This window comes from Drosophila mauritiana, chromosome 3R, assembly GCF_004382145.1.
Source record: "Drosophila mauritiana strain mau12 chromosome 3R, ASM438214v1, whole genome shotgun sequence".
In the NCBI taxonomy this organism is placed as follows: domain Eukaryota; kingdom Metazoa; phylum Arthropoda; class Insecta; order Diptera; family Drosophilidae; genus Drosophila; species Drosophila mauritiana.
The window spans coordinates 24,306,463-24,323,981 of NC_046670.1; the positions used below are offsets into that span (position 1 = coordinate 24,306,463).

At 44.0% G+C, this 17,519-nt stretch overlaps 1 protein-coding gene across 4 annotated transcripts in view; it reads right to left on the reverse strand.

Annotated features, from left to right (window-relative positions):
- The window catches only part of LOC117142929 (nephrin), a 64,926-nt gene extending 48,855 nt beyond the window's left edge, over nt 1-16,071 (reverse strand). For 3 of the 4 annotated variants that reach the window (XM_033307230.1, XM_033307229.1, XM_033307227.1), the window contains exon 1: nt 14,799-16,071. The gene's annotated coding sequence lies outside the window, so the exon portion shown is untranslated. The remainder of the gene's footprint in view (nt 1-14,798) is intronic. The other variant, XM_033307228.1, reaches the window with a different exon arrangement.
- Nucleotides 16,072-17,519: the final 1,448 nt, after the last annotated feature.

Consider the following 17,519-nt stretch of genomic DNA (forward strand, 5'->3'; position numbering starts at 1 on the left):
GTTCGCATATCTCCCCACAAACTTCCGGTCTTTATTAATGCCAACACATTTGTTAGCGACAAAGTTTGCCGTTTCTTCAATTTGAAATAACAGCTGTTGCAATTAAATTAAACGTTTTAAATTACCAAATATATTTACACGTATCCCGGGCCGAGCCCGAAATTTGAATTTAAATTGAAGTTAGTTGGCCAGCAAGCCGCACAGCATTTGCCTTTGAATGCCTTCTAATCCTTCAATTAATAATCTTCAGCTCTCAACTTTTGGGCCAACAAAAAAACGTGGGTGAGCCCAAAGTTTGGACCGATTTTTTCACCCATTTTGGTTCGGTCGACGAACCCTTTTCGTAGTCGGAATTTTTTGTCAGAAACAATTATTTAACGGTCGCTTCTTGTGTTTTGCATTTTTATACTCGCCTGTTCGCCGAATTAAATATCTAATTTATCAAGCCTTCAACGCTGGCATTGCCAATAATTAAATTTGCCCCCAAGGTAGTTGGCGGGTATACATTTTCATTTTTCCATTGCCAGCCGAAGCGGGGGTAGCAGATGTCAACTTTAAGATTTCAGCTTGTCACCTGGCTACACAAAAGGCCGTTGGCCTGAGGGGGCGTGACAGGGATCATTTCATTTAAAACACATGACGTTTAACCCACACCCACACCCAGAACGACAACCACACCCACAGCCACCCAGCAACTCATGCCACGAGTACAGAACGCAGATGTCCTTTTGGTCTTGTTTTTGTTAGCTTGTCTCAGCCTTGACTGACTTTGTTTATCTTTCATTATTTATTCTCTTATCGGAAAGCTGCGATAAGGTCGACGGCAAAAAGCACACATCACACTGCCCCAACCATCGGCCATAACTAATTAATTATGCCTTCTTAAAGCGGCGTTAAACGTTGCTGTATGCGTTAGTTGTGGTACATAGGTATGTATATATATATGGCTAGTGGCTAGTAGTAGTGGTCCAAACTGTGCTAATCCACTTATCCCACTGGGAATCCGACGAGTGACGGACTGGTGTACTGATGGCCCGAGAAGGGGACTACCTGGCTGCTGGCCAACGAAATAGAACAGAACAACTTGCAACTTGTTTTCGTATTAATTAGAAAAATAAACAAAGCGCCAAGCGCTGAGAAATCAAATTAAAAGTAAATTGAGAGCAGATTGGGGGGATGGAGTTGGTAGGGAGGAGCACTGAGAAATCGGATGGGGGCCAAAAAGGGAACCCTTCTCGGAAAAGCCAAAACCAATTATAGACTCTGGCAGGGGTAGCAATCTATTTCTCCTCGGGGAAAAATGACTGCTGCTTCAAGTGTCTATCCAAGTATGTCGGGGAAATATTTACTTGGCCATTTAATTAATAGTCATGAATAGCGAATGACACAAATGCATTTGCATATGGCATTCTAGATTCAACATTCTATATGCTTTCTAGAGTCGAAAGAGCAGATATTTTTAATTAGCCCGCGGACCAGAAATAAACCAAGCGAAGGGGCAGTGGAATCGCGGATTCTTGACATATTGCCAGCAGCTGAGAGGCGGCAAGATGCATGAGTGAAATGGCTGAGGCGTAGCACGTGCCGCATCATGGAAAATTGTTTGCATTTTGCGCCACACCTCCCCTACGCAATGGGCAAAATGCTGGGGCGTTGGGGTCAGGGGTTCAACTCGAACTCACACACACGCACACTTGGCCCACACTCCAGTTATCGGCTACTTAAAATAAACAGTTTAATGTGCAAACTTTTCGGGCTGCCTCGCAGGAACAACAAGCAATCAGGCGGCGATATGCAAAGGACCTCGTCCTGTTCCGACCATCTTTTCGCCGGGACAAACAAGCCATTCAGCCATCCAGCCAGCCAGCTATGGCCAAAGTTTTTCGGGGGCAATCATTAAAATTCATTTCCTATCGACAGTCAGCAGAGACACACCCGCACACATGTACTCATGTTATAGATGACGCCATTTAGTTTGAATATCTATGGCAGCACATATCCACATCCTTCGCCTCCGCATCTGTGCACACATATGAGGTCCTTTCTCCATCCGCTCCACTCCTCTCTCTCTCTCTCTCGCTCTCTCTCCTCTCTCTCTCTGTCTTTCTGTAAACAGCTTTCTGTGTGTATTTTCACAAGTGCCTCAGAGCGATTTGAATGCGGCAATTCCTTTTGAATTGATCCCAAAAGTGACCTTTGATTTTCGATACGATTTCAGTCATTTTCACATGGCCCCAGCTAAAAGTCTCCAGCGACTTAGGAGCCACAGGGAAAATCGGCACAGCAGAAAGAGAAGGAACCACAGGGGCAGAAAGAGACGGCCACAGGCACAACCCAAGCCCAAGCCATTTTCTCTGTGTGTGTGTAGTTTGAGTGGCCGCATTAGTGGCGAATATAAATTTTGTTCGTAGACCCGAAAACAGCGAATGTTGAATGGCCGATGGCATATAGTGGCACCCAAACCGAAATCAAAACCACAAGCGAAGCCAAAAGCCCCGGCGACATCCTCAGTGACAAAAGCGACGAAACGATGGCGAAAATCAAACTAAAACTTCCACACATGAAAATCATAATTCAAACGTTGAAATCAGCACACAGATTTTGCCCTACGCATATGCGTACAAACAGTGGTGGGCATTCAAAAAGTTCCAAATAGCGGAAATATATCATTTTCAAAGATTTTCAAAGAATGTATAAGTTTCAATTTTGTTTTAAGAATAGTTTAAGATAAATTTAAGGTCGCAAGCTGCTGATTTAGTTCGAATTATCTACTTAATATAAGAAGTGAATGGTATTGGCATTACTCATATTATTTTGTCTGGAACTGTGCCACCACCCAGTGAACCCGAACATCCCCCCTCCGATTGTTTCGTGTGTATACAATGGCAACTATTGAAAATACGCAAAGCCTCTTTCGGCATGTCCTTGTGCTGCTTCTGTGATTCCGATGCTCTGCCTTTGACCCCCGGAAAATTCCCAAATTGCGCCCGGAAAATAGGAGCTCCAGAGCTCCGGAGCTCCTCCTCCCTGGCCGCCAAAAGTTCCGACTGAATGGGACGCGTGTGCGTTTTGTTTTATTGCCAGCTTGGAAACGCTGCCAAGCCGTTTTCCACTGAGTTTGCTTAGGGCAAACACTTTCCCCGCTCCTTTGTTGGCCCATTGTGTGCGGGGATAATCGAAGCCATAAATAACAGGCGCGAAAGCTTCGCGTTCCCGGCCTCTTCCCCTTTTTTTCGCTTTTTTTTGCATTTTTTCAGGGTTTTTTTTGGCTGTTCACATGGGGATGGGGTGTACGATAACAAAAGTGCCAAAAGTGACAAACAGCAGGCGACCGTCAACGCCAAAGCCACCCATTGGCCAAAGCCAACTCGTTAGTAAATCCAATTTGTGCGTGAATGTCAACAGTTTCGGTGCAGTCACAGTTAGAGTTACTATTACTGCCACGCCCCCTGTTCCCTGTCGCCCTCCCCTTGCACGAGAGGGGGAAAACTCCGGAAAATAGCAACGGCCAACTGGCGGCAAAAATCGCGTGAGCTGACATGTGACCGAGTTTCGGTGCGAGTTGAATTCGATTTGAGAGCGTTTTTTTAAATCAATTAAAAATTTACATTTCATTCACACAATAAATAATTTGCATAATAACCGAGCATACATAGTAAAAGCACTCGGACACACACAAACTCACACGTAGGCTCGCATAATTAAACGTTTAATGTATGCACGCGAACAAAAAGCAACGAATTCCATATGGTTCGCATTTTATAAACAGTTTTCAATTAATTACAGCATTCGGCCAAACAAGGCATTTTAAATTCTGGCCAAAATGGAGCTGCTGCATCAGATGGCGTGCGATGCATCAACAATGATTATTGCATACATTTCGGTGATGTTTTCATAAATTCATTTGGCCAGCGGGCACACGTTTTAAACGAATTTATAACTTTGCAATAAATCGTAGAGCATATAACAGTATGTATCCATATTAAAGAATTGGGAATCCAAGGCCCCGCAGTCGCTGGATTGACACTGCTGTGCAGGGCAAACATAAATCGAGGCTGTCTGTGATAAATTTAGACCCTCCGGCGACAGCAAAAGCCAGACAAAATGTCTTCTCGAGAGATATTTCTCCAGAATCTACAAATGCAGCCGGCTCCAAAGGGATTTCTGCGGCATATTCCCCAAGGTTTCCGGAATTCTACGGACTCCTTTGAAGCCGACGCCCATGCTCCATTCTCCACCAGAATGTCTGGGTCGGCGTTCATGTCGGCGTTCTAACAAAGTATCTAGCTATCCGTACAAGTTCGGGAAATGGCCGCAAGTGCAAAGACAGCAGGCACATTAAAATCTGTTTTAATTCCACAGTAAAAATACTGACCAGCAGTCGGAATGCAAACACTTTGGCAAAGCAAAACAATTGCCCGAAAACCAGGCAAATCAGTTCAAGGAAATAAAACAATATTTAAATAAATCAAAATTAGCATCAGCCGCAAAATGCTGCCGAGGAAGCAAGCCCAAGGCAAAAGCAACTGCAAAGGCACGAAAGTACGAGTATCTGAGTATCTACGAGTTACAGAAGAGACATCTGTGTGTGTTCGTGTGCGTGTGTGTTGTTGTGCCTGTGAATCGAGGCATGTTTTACATAATACAATTTCCATTTGCCGAAAATAAAACACACGACTCTGGCAACGTGCTAAACAGGCTACAGACTACAGTCTACCAGTAGTCCCAAATCCACACGATTCGGATCAGAGAACTGCAGCCCGCCACTCGCACTCTACGTCCACCCGATAAACACTCGGTACTCTAGGCACCCCGTGTTTTTTGACACCCTACTTGCGGCAACACAAAATACTCGAGTGTTTTACCAACGTGGTGTTATTGTTACGAGTAAAAAAACCACCCGAGGCCTGCTGCGCAATAACCATTTGGGTGAGTGGACGCACAGTCAACGATCGGCCGCACGTCATTTTTTGTATGCGGGCTGCAGTTCTCTGGTCATTTTTTGTACGCCTAAAATTTGTATGGGAGGAAGCGTGACGGGTATAAGAAATGAAGGGTAAAAGGGAATACCCAAGAAAATTTTTGTGCTCATGTCTTTGCTCTTTGATGGACTCAATGGGTGCCACCCGTTTCGAACGGGCTTATTAATTTTTCAAACGTCGCTAGCTGAATACTCTAATGATAAATATTCTTACATAAAGTCTTTTTTGAAATGAATTTTGTGACATTATGTACATAGATTCGGCTATTAGCATTATTACTATTACTATTATTTTTACTATAATTTATATTTAAATAATAATAACGTTAATAATATATAATAATATTTAATAAAATATATATAAGATATAATAATATATATATATATAATAATTAAATTACGTATATATATATATATTAATAATATATAATATAATAAAATATAATATAATATATATAATTATAATAATATATAATAATAAGATGAAGGGCATATTTTACAAAGTATTCGACAAAGTCTAGAGCCACGCCGAAAGTATAGTGTGTAAACGTATGGAGTGTAAAACGTATGGAGTTACGCATCTTGTCTGTGACTCGACTACCTACGAGACCACTCGAGTATTTTTGGAAACACCCGAGTATTTTTGGAAACACCCATGTGTTTAACGGTAAACCCATAAGTGTTTTTCTCACTCATCCCTTTTTAGGCAGTGTGTGATCGGCACCCGCGACGCAGAGCACCGTATTGATTCGGGTGCGCGCACAACGGGGTGTCTTGTCTGCATGTTCAGATTTATACTGTGTGTTTGTAAGTACCCGCGATGTGCGTGGCTGGTAGCACCCGCACCAGAGAACTGCAAGGGTGGCACTTTTTTACCACTCGACTCACACCCTACAATTTTGTGTGCGGGTGCTACCCGCCACGCACATCGCGGGTACTTACAAACACACAGTATAAATCTGAACATGCAGACAAGACACCCCGTTGTGCGCGCACCCGAATCAATACGGTGCTCTGCGTCGCGGGTGCCGATCACACACTGCCTAAAAAGGGATGAGTGAGAAAAACACTTATGGGTTTACCGTTAAACACATGGGTGTTTCCAAAAATACTCGGGTGTTTCCAAAAATACTCGAGTGGTCTCGTAGGTAGTCGAGTCACAGACAAGATGCGTAACTCCATACGTTTTACACTCCATACGTTTACACACTATACTTTCGGCGTGGCTCTAGACTTTGTCGAATACTTTGTAAAATATGCCCTTCATCTTATTATTATATATTATTATAATTATATATATTATATTATATTTTATTATATTATATATTATTAATATATATATATATACGTAATTTAATTATTATATATATATATATTATTATATCTTATATATATTTTATTAAATATTATTATATATTATTAACGTTATTATTATTTAAATATAAATTATAGTAAAAATAATAGTAATAGTAATAATGCTAATAGCCGAATCTATGTACATAATGTCACAAAATTCATTTCAAAAAAGACTTTATGTAAGAATATTTATCATTAGAGTATTCAGCTAGCGACGTTTGAAAAATTAATAAGCCCGTTCGAAACGGGTGGCACCCATTGAGTCCATCAAAGAGCAAAGACATGAGCACAAAAATTTTCTTGGGTATTCCCTTTTACCCTTCATTTCTTATACCCGTCACGCTTCCTCCCATACAAATTTTAGGCGTACAAAAAATGACCAGAGAACTGCAGCCCGCATACAAAAAATGACGTGCGGCCGATCGTTGACTGTGCGTCCACTCACCCAAATGGTTATTGCGCAGCAGGCCTCGGGTGGTTTTTTTACTCGTAACAATAACACCACGTTGGTAAAACACTCGAGTATTTTGTGTTGCCGCAAGTAGGGTGTCAAAAAACACGGGGTGCCTAGAGTACCGAGTGTTTATCGGGTGGACGTAGAGTGCGAGTGGCGGGCTGCAGTTCTCTGACCCGCACACAAAATTGTAGGGTGTGAGTCGAGTGGTAAAAAAGTGCCACCCTTGCAGTTCTCTGATTCGGATACATATGTATCTGAATCTGTGGTGGGGGCAGCTGTATCTGTATCTGCATCTGGAGCAGGGGGCTGCGTGGCTCCGGCGTTCGTCATTTTAAATACCAAATATATTTTGATTCCATTTTGGTCAAGGCCCTGGAAGCTTCATCTTCCTCAATCGGCTTGCGGTTGCCTGGCCACAGTCTGTTCTGGCTCAAATTGACATTGAGTTATGGCCCAGTTCCAATTCAGATGCCACAGTAGCTCCGCTCGGACCGGAGTTCCATTCTTTTTAAATGATTTTCAAATTGTACTGCCCAGCTAGCAGTGGGCAATGCATGCCCGACAGCAGAACAAAAAACAAACGGCATTGAAATAAAGAGATGATTTATGTTCATTTCAGCTACCTACGCACCAAAGACTTTAATAAATTCCATAAAAAATGATCATATTTAATTGTCGGCCAGTCGAGCAGTCGACCAGTCGGGGTTTGGGGCGGAAAATGTTAATAAATGTCAAGACTGTTTCCACTCAACTGACAAAATGAGCAACGAGCTTGAAGTTGACACCGACTGTCCACCGCAGACAACGTCATCAGCGCAGAATAAAATAAGATAACCCAGTCAGCCCAGCCAGCCAGCCAGTGGGTGGGTGGCGTTGCCCCGCCATAATTTGACATAATTTATGAGTTTTCAATTTATCATCTCGCAGCTTCTGGGGAAGCTGCACTTGCATCCGCAATTCGCCTCGCCTTTCGCCCTGTCAAAGCCGAAGTCCGTTTCGAAATGTCAAATGTCAATGCTGATTGTGCGCTGCCGAAACGAAACTGTGAGATCCCAAAATGCATCTGAGGCACACATGTTCCGGCTCCCACATCGCATTAGCGTCTGAGCCTGGCCTGCTGCTGATCTCTGTGGGAAGTGGCTCCCCTTTTCCCGCCTCAATCCCACTTCGTCACCCATAAAATATTGCCACTTGTCATCGATGAAGCGCCGTCCGTCCGCCTGTCGCGCATGTTGTTCTTGTCATTAAAGTCGTAAGCGCTGTCACGTAGCTGTCAATTCAAAAAAATCGCATTAGCCAGCAGGGGAATCTACATGCGGCGGGCACAAATTCGACAGAAGTACTTAGTCGTGCAGAGAAACAAAAATCAAATTCCTAGGCCTAATTTTACTGGAATTCGTTTGATTACTGCTTTAATAGAGGGACCTTCATTTCGCTAAATTTCAGCTAATAACATCTAGAGTGACATATTTTGCCCAAACAATCTAAGTATTTAAGATGGGAAAAGTTAAGTAAATATATGGCCTTTGTTACGCATTTAATTGGAATTTGCAGTTTTTTTTTTTGTACTTAGATACATTTTTTGTTCAGTGCATTTATCTGCTTATTATGTGCTAGATGGTATGCATTATGTATGTGCATATTTATGACAACTGTCGCTCCAGCGACTTGACTGCCGCTCACATCATTGGGAATTTGGGGCCCGGAGATGGAGATTACCGGGTCGTAAAACCCGACACTCAACTGCGGACTCAACTGCGTGTACGGGTAAGTTGGCCGGGCAGATAAGAAGGCTCAGAAGACTGAGAAGGCTGAGAAGGCTAGCACTTGCCGGGCTGCACATAATTAGCGGTGGCCACTTAACTAGCACTCGTTTTCCCTGCCTGCCACTACTAAATGTCAGCGTAAATTTGCATTTTTAAGACGCCTAAAGAGGGCTTACAAAGCAGGCAGCCGAAAAAGGTAAGAAAAATATACGGGGAGTCCAAACGAAAGGTAACAAAATGCAAAACATGCGCAACAGGAAGCAGGAAACAGGAGCGCGCGACTAGCCGCAGGACTTAAATGCTTTTAAGCCGGCGACACTGTAACGAAACAGCGAAAAGTGGTTAAGAGGCGACATGTGCATTTCGATGGATACGGATATTCCGTGGCTCCGCGTTAAACGCCCTTTCGAAATGCTCGTGCAGCGCAATTGAAGGCAAAATCAATTACAACAAAGAGGGCCTGAAAAGCATTTTAACGACAGCATTCAGAGCTCGAGAGAGCGGCTTTCATTCAATCATTTACATAAAATTTTATTTAACAAGCGAATTCCAAAGGCTTTCATTTTTAATGCAGCCCCTCCCAGTCCGCCCGTATCCCAGATTTCCCAGGACTCTGTTTCCAGGACTCTCTCGTCCCCAGCGATTGCTGCCACAATCCGGTTGAACATGTGTGCGTGTGTGAGTTAAGGCGTGTATGCATATGGCATGAAACTTCATTATGAGTGCTTCAATATTTTTGCAAATAAAATGCCAGTCGAAGGCAAATTGAAAAGCCAGAATGGCTGAGGGCCGAGCGAAAATATTAGCATACTTGGGGGCGCAGTCAAAGTTTGTTTGCCGAAACAAATTAACCTTGAATATGGCACATAGAGTCCTGTCAAAACGAAGCTGGGCTGAGGAAATTATGCAAATGTGCTCAGCACACAGCAACAACAATGGATGTCTCCGATAAGACCGGTGCTATACTAAGAACATTTCTGTCTGCCCCTCTATCTCACTAACTGACTGACTGACTGACTGACTGACTGACTGACTGACTGTCGTCTTGTGGCTTTGGCTTCTGGGAAAATTTATTAATTTTAAGCAGAACTCTGGAGACTTTGACGTCAGCTAGCTGATAAGCAGCCGCACGCTTGACAAAATCAATAATGGCAATACTGCTCTTGTTTCAGTGTTCAGTGTTCAGCGTTCGGTGCGCCGTTCCTGTTGGTATTTGCATGATTAATGAAGCCACGTAATTGATTACAGGGCCACGCCCAGGCCGAGCTAAAAAAAAAGGAAAAACCAGGAAAAAGCAACACAGGAGGAAGAAACAAAGGCAAAGCCAAAGGCAATGGGAATGGCAACAGCAACTCGAACTTTCGCATGATTTTGTATCATCGAAGGCAGAGCAGCAAGGCACGCAGCTGATTGATGCGTCTGTGGTCGGGACAAAGGCACCTCCAACGCCGCCATCGCCATCGCTATCGCCACCGCCGCCCACAGCTAGTCAGCGCCACATCCCCATCCGCATTCCGCCCGAGCTCAGCCAGCTCCTCCAGACCCATTTTCATCTCGATCTCCAGCATCATAATGCGACCACGCACGTGCGTGTGGCACATGATTACACAGAGAACAAAAACGATGACTTTAAAGTAGGATAGTGTGGTAAGAAGTCGAGAAGTCGTTTTTCAGAAACCCAAGGAATACTAGAGTTTGCTTATTTTGCTGTTATATAAAGAGAAAGATGGCTAACCATACTTGCTGGCTTTGTTTTAGATAGATACAAACTTCTGATCTTGTATTATATCGACGACTAATTTAGGAACTAGTAATAAGTCCTAGTGTACCCGGCCAGATGCGAGGCTCTGTTCGAGCCATGTCAGAAGGACATGAGGAGAGAGCCCGGGCCAAAGGCACAGCCGTGGCTGGCTGTCATTGACTGCGGATTGGCGTTGTCAACGATGCAGCGAGCAGGATGACAAAGATGATGATGATGCAGCCGCTTTCAAAAGCAGCAGGAGATGTGGAGCTGTGGAGCTGTGGAGCTGGGGTTGGAGCACATGGGCTGGTGGTCGGTGGTTTTGGGGCGGAAGTCGAGCATTCTCATGGCTGGTTATTTATGCGTAATTTCTATGCACACACGCAGAGGCGCTCCGGCTCTTCGGCTCATCGTCCTGGCAAGGGAATGGAATGGAATGGTAAAGGAGATAGGGCTGGGCATCCTGGATGGCGGCCACTTCAGTACCAAGCCCGGCCCAAGTGGTTGGCTTTGGCTTTGGCTTTGGCTTTGTTGGCCCGCCTTTGCCGTTCGTGAATTGGAGCTTTAAGGGACTGGTGCTCATACAGGCGCACAATCATCAATCAAAATCAAAAGCCAAAGTACTTTTGACATTAATTTATTCAAAAGGGCTACCAGCTCTTTTCAAACTGCACAAACGCACCGCAAAGTGTGGGATGATGGGTCGGATGAAATTTGGAGACCTTCTCACTCTGCAATTGTGACCACTTGACCATAATAGTTATTTAATTTCGAATCGATGGCATGCAAATTCCGCATATTCGGCAAAAGTAAAAATAATCTAATTAATATTTATGAAAGCAGCGACGACGCGCTTTGCATAAATCAACAGCATTTGAATAATAAATACGAATTATGCATTTAATTAAGATTTGCCACAAAAATCCCCATTCAGCGGTTCGCTGCGATTCGAGGCGGCTGGGGAGCGAGTGCCGGGGAAAGCAGCGATTCCATTTCCATTTTCCCCAAAATTTTCCTCTACTCCCCCGCCATTTTTTGCCATTGTCTACCTGCATGTGTGGGTGTGTTTGTGTGTGTGTGTGTGTTTGTTCGTTTTCGGGCTAGCGAGATTTTGATTTCCTCAGCTTGCATCAGTCAAAGCGAAGCAGCGGACGACATTGGAAAAAAGCAAACCCAAATCGAACCCACGAACGCCGGGCGTTTTCAATCTAAATGCAAATGCTTGCGTTGTGCTTTTTGTTTCATCCTTGAGCCGCGGCGACAACAGCAGCAGCATCATCCGCAGCAGCAGCATCCGCAGCAACATCAGGAGCAGCATCCGCAGTAGCAGCAGCAATTCAGGTGAAATCGCAACACAGAAAGCCAATTAAGCGACTCAGACATTAATCGAAGCTCGTTGCCGATATCGCGGTGGAGAATCTCTTATAAAAAAGCAAGGTAAAGGCAATTCGCCGTGTTTAATGCAAAAATCGCATTTGGTCAACAGCAATCCGCATCAGTGCAATCGTCCTTTTTGCTCGCTCTCCTTTACTCGGAGATTTTTTGAGCATCCTTATCAGATTATTATTTGTATTACTTTGTTATAATTATATAAAAGAGAATTATCAAAAGTAAAACTTGTAAGAATTTGTCAGAAGTAACTTGACTTAAAATGGGAACTTAATTGAATTTTATAAAAATCAATATTATCCTAAATCTTTTAAAAATTATCATATTCCAAAGTTTCAGATATAATATTTTAATAAAAGTATCAATTAACTACGAGTTACTTGTAAATTGTGCTCTGTGTACTCGATTTGCCCATACCAAATCGATGCCAATGTAACTGGATGGCCATGTTAATGCCCATTTCCAATTCAATTGGTAATGTTCATGTTGGCTCCATAGTTTCTATTGCATTAAGGGCCAATAAAAATTTACAAGCAACCTACACGAGATTTTCCCACCCTGGGGGAGGGGGGGATGGCTTTTCCTCTGCTTAAGTGTGTTTGACATGAGATAAGCTCGTTTTTCCCGGCTCGCCTCATTTGCCTCGTTTACGGAGGCAGCCCGAGCAAATTGATAAATTATGGCACTGCCGCGGACAACGGCGCATTGAGTCCAAAACCAGACCAGAATTGCCGGCAATTAGCTGGGCAAAGGCAATTAGCATTATGGTGGGATAAGAGGTGCCCGAGCCTAGAACAAGTCCATCGCCAAGCAGACACTTGAGTTTTGAAAGCGGGGTCAAGGAATGCCAGATCCCAGATCCATCTGCAATTGAGACGTCTAAGGTCAGCGAAAGTCTGGAGCTGGAGCCCACGAATTCCAGGCCCATTGATATCGATGCGTATGCAAATCACGGCGAGCACTTTGGCGGCATTAGAATTACAAATATCCGTGGAGGGGATTTTCCACACTCGCCGGCCACAAGGGCGACGATTGCTCGAAAGCTGCGACGTGACAACACGCAAATAAAATCGAAGCCTACCCATCAACCTACCAGATACGGCTCGTGGAAATAGATACAATGTAAATATGCAAAGTCGGGGCAAAATACATAAATCAGCACGCTGCGAAATGAAATGCAAACAGTGGCGAAAACCAAGATGCGGAAGCATAATTGAACCCTGAGCTGCGGAGGCGGAGCTCTGCAGCTCCAGACACTCTCTACTCATTAAAGCCAAATGCAATTTACGCCGATAATTTGCAATAATTTGCATACTACGTGCGGTTGGATGGAGGGGGTGGTTTGCGGGGGCGGCGTCATTTTCCGCTGCACCTGGAAAACCGACAACCACCACCCAGCACCCACTCAGCTTGGCCGCCCACGTTGCACTCTACGTGCTCCAGCTTTTTAATTGCACGGCTTAGCCGAGGCGCGTTGGCATTTTGTAAATTTCGTTAATTGGAAAATGTGCCAGGATTCATTTTCATCTATTTCCCAAATGCACGACGAACGCGTGTTCCCGCGCGGCTGCGTCAGCTGGCGAACTCGGCTCAAACTGGATTTATTTTATTGCGGGCTAAATGGAATTTCCAAAATGGTTATCGCCAAAGGCGTTGCCATTCGCTTATCCTGCATGCAGGAGTCTCTTCATTATGCACAAGTCGCTCGCTGGCTGTTTTCTGCTTTCGTTGGCAACCTGATTGTATTTACCCATAATATTTATCCATTTTGCCGAAGCCCTCGAGGTGCGAGGAGCAATTGTTCGGGCTGCGGGATTTATTATGCATAAAATTGCAGCAGAAAGTCAAATAAAATATGTATTGAAAGTTTTATTGTTTGGCAGCATTTCTGCAGCAGTGATGCCAACGCTTTTCGCACTGCTCATTTCCCATTTCCCATTTCCGATTTCCCTTTTCCCGCTCACATATTTGCGCATAGTACACATTTCATGTGCAACTGACGCTTGTGTGACGCTAGCAGCATTTTGTTTAAAATTGAATTCCTTCAATGCATTTACCTAAATTTAATTCCTTTCCATGCTGCTGCCCCAAAACTTTCTGTTCGCAATTTTTGCAACGCTGCGCTTCGCTTGCTTTTGTTTCGCTTTGTTCATATTTTCAATTTTGTGCGGGTGATTTTGAGTTCGCTTTATGCTACATACCATATATGTATATGCTCTGGACTTCTATTTGCTTTAATGGAGCGAACTCTCTGGACAGGCCAGCATACATATATATGGCATATGGCGTATATACGTGCCGACACTGGCTCAGGATCAGGATCGGGATCCTGGCAGGAGGGGCAGGAGTTGGCTTTGCAAATATCCTGCGGCTGTAGCGTTTATATGAGAGCTTACTGTTCCCTCTTATATTTTGCCATCGGGTGGAAACGAAGCTGCACAGTGGATTTTGTGATTTGCTTTTTATGTGTGCCGCCATATGGGGCAGTAGCCAGGAATCCAAGAATGGGGACACGCACATGTTGGCTGCAAGGCGGCAAGAGGCGCTTAGCGAAATTCACGCAAGGATTTCACTGGATTGTTGCCAAGGTTGCTCAGCCCGCAAAAAATATGCCGCTAAAAGAATGAGTGAGTGGAGTGAGTGGGGAGCAGCAAGTAGATTTAACGTTTTTAGTAATGGATTTATCAAGAAACCGTAGGTGAAATCTGAAATCTTATTCGGCATTGTAAGGAAAGAGCGAATAAAATACATTAAAGAAGCCAAATTTAATTGGGTAATATTAAAAAAACAGGCTAAATATATGTTAAAGTCTAAAAATATAATTCACAAGCAGCAAGAAAAATTCTGCCACACTAATGACTTTCTGGGTCTAATTTGTTTTCCTTTCCTATAGCAACCACATAAATCTCAGCCCTCAAGTGACCAGCACAACTCAAAGATGAAAATTTGAAAGGCAAACAAATCTGTCCCATAAGCAAACCCCGGCTGTCTGTGGATTCTGGCATCCTAGCTGGGATCTGGATGGGCTGCGATGGAATGGCATTGCGAATTGAAGGCGTAGCTTCCGGAGCACGGACTTATGGCTACAAATCAGAAGGACGAACTTACCACCGGCTGCTCTTTGGCTTTCCCTGGCTAGCTAATCCAAAGGACAGAGGAACTTTCAAGGCCTTCCAGCTGGCAAGTTTAATTTATGTTTTTGCTTGGCCAACAGATAGAGAGCAAAACTTTTGCTGCTCGCAGCTATTGTTCCAATGCACTGACCCGTATTTGCAAAGATGTCTGCATAAGCAATTTGTATCTTGTATCTACTATCTTTGTATCTTGCGGATGCTCCGCTGCACTTTCACTTTGCCCCGCCAGACGATGACAATTGTGATAAATTATATGCCACGCGACCGATCGGATCGTATCATATGGGAATCGGAATCAAAACCGAAGGGGGCGGGCTGTATGGCCGACGAACTGTTGCGCCCACTCTGGAAAACACACTCACACACACGCGCGATGCTGATATACTCATATATACTGACCACTACAAATGAAACCGCAGTGTGTTATTGTGTCATTAATTCGTGCGCTCTCTTTGTGTGGAATACTCCTTTTTATTGCTGCCTTTTTTGGCGCTTAAAGTGCGAAAACTGACTGGAATTAATTGATGATCCGCACGCAACTGGAGTGCGGTATTGCTGGTTGGTTGGGAAATGGAAAATCGAAAATGGGAAATCGTTAATGAGGCAGCGTGACGCGTTCACATTTCCATATGATTTAATGATTTACTTCGGGGTCCTTCGTCCTTCTATCTGCTCTACGCACTTTTCCGAATTTTCCGCAACTCACTTCTCAGTCTTGCTGTTTGTTTGCCCGCGCACTTGAAGATTCATTTTCATTCGCATTTTCCGCTTTCGGCTGTTATTTTGCTGCTCGTAATCCGCTTTTGCCCTAAATTTCAATTCCCTTTCGCTTTTTTTTGCACTGCAGATTTTTCGGACTACGCTTTTTCCAGTTCTCTTCAAGTGTTTTGATAACTTGAGTGTATTATTATTTTTCCGGCACGTGTTAATACTTTTCTTTTTCCTTGTTGTGGTTGTTGTTGTTTCTGGTGGGCGGTAGGGGCGCGGCACACGAAACGCAAAGGATGCGCAGCACTTACGCCGTTCGAGAGTCACGCACAAATGGTCCGCCGCCGCCTCCTTTTCCTCTAATTAGCCACATAAATTGCAAGTTGGCCAGGGCCACAAAAAACTCAAAGCACACTGTCTAGAGAATCGCAATCCCTGCTGAACAAGAGTGGCAAGCGCCAGCAATGGCACAGATATATGTAGCCAAACACGCTATCGATATATATATAGAGCAGCACCCGCACGACGAACCAAACGCTGTGAGCCACGGATAAGAACTAAACAACATTCGCAGCTGCCGCTGCTCGGCTGCTGCTGCTGCTGCTGCTGCATGTTGTTGCTGCGGCTCGTTGCTGCTCGCTGCTGCTGCTGCTGCTGCGGGGTAGCAACACATGCCGCATATCATTCACGATTTTTCACTTCGGACGGCGAACGACTTCGGATCACGAGTCCTGCCGCGCTCTCTCGTGCCGCATGTTGCTCGTGCGAGTCCTCGTGCAACATGCGGCCAGAACGTGACCTTTGGCAACTGGTCGAGTGTTGTTTTGGCTCTCGGGCGCGCTTGCAGCCAATTAATGGGCCACTCGCCATGTGATTTATTGGCACCGCTCATAAGTCCCCCCCTCCGCCCCCCGCCCTGGCAGGATAAACAAAAAACACATGCATAATTTCCATAAATCTTTTATGGCTGCGTGTAAAAACTTTCGGCTGGGCCAATTATGCGGACCGAACTAGGCACTAATTTGACAGCAAAGTGGCCAAAAGGCTTTATCCCTCCTTAGGGGTCAGGCTAGGTCAACTCTGGCCAACCTCCACTCCGCCGTCGCTCGAATCGTGTCCATAACTTACCGCATAATTGAGTTATCCCCCGGTCGGCGGCATGAACGAGCTTTTGTTGTCGTCCTGGCGAAGGATTATCAATGGCCTTTGAGCATTTACTATCGCCCGGCGGTTTTGCTGCCCGAATTGCTCAATTTTGCTCGGGCTTTGATCTGTGGTAAGCTGTGGCTAATGATGCACTTAGCCATGATTGGTTCATTTTAATTGGGCGTGTGACACGCTTTAAATGTTTAAGAATGTATCATGCAACTTATTTCATTTCTATGAGTTGATCGATCAAATAAACTAATATAAATATAAATAATAGGTTAAATTAATTAATTCTGAATTACTCTGCTATGCAAATAAGCAAATCAATATATTTACTCAAGGTTAATAATACTTTGATTGAAAATAAGATCAATTACAGCTTTCTATGGTAAAGTGAACTTATTTCCCTTTTTAACTCAATTGCCCTTAGGCACATGCAACATGTTGCTACAACAAAGCGAAATGTTTCAGAACAATTCCATTATTCCGCTCTCTCGCAGCATGCTGCCTTCGTTAAGTGTTGAGGGACAATGATGAAAGCAACATTTGTTAAAGAAACACGAACATGATTTCAAATTGCCACAAAAAGGAGAAACGTTTATTGAATATAATTGGCTCAAATTTATAGAAGTAAAATTTAAAATTCAATTAATATATATATTCTCTTGATAGGAAACTGAAAACTATAATAAAAGAAATTCAACTAGCTTATTTTAAATACAACTTGTTGTTTTTCAGTGAACTCAGCCTCCGGCTGGCCATAAAAATATTCGCCACTGTTAAATGGGAACAGATTGTCGCATGGTGATGCAGTTGCACCTGGCAAGCTGTTGCACCT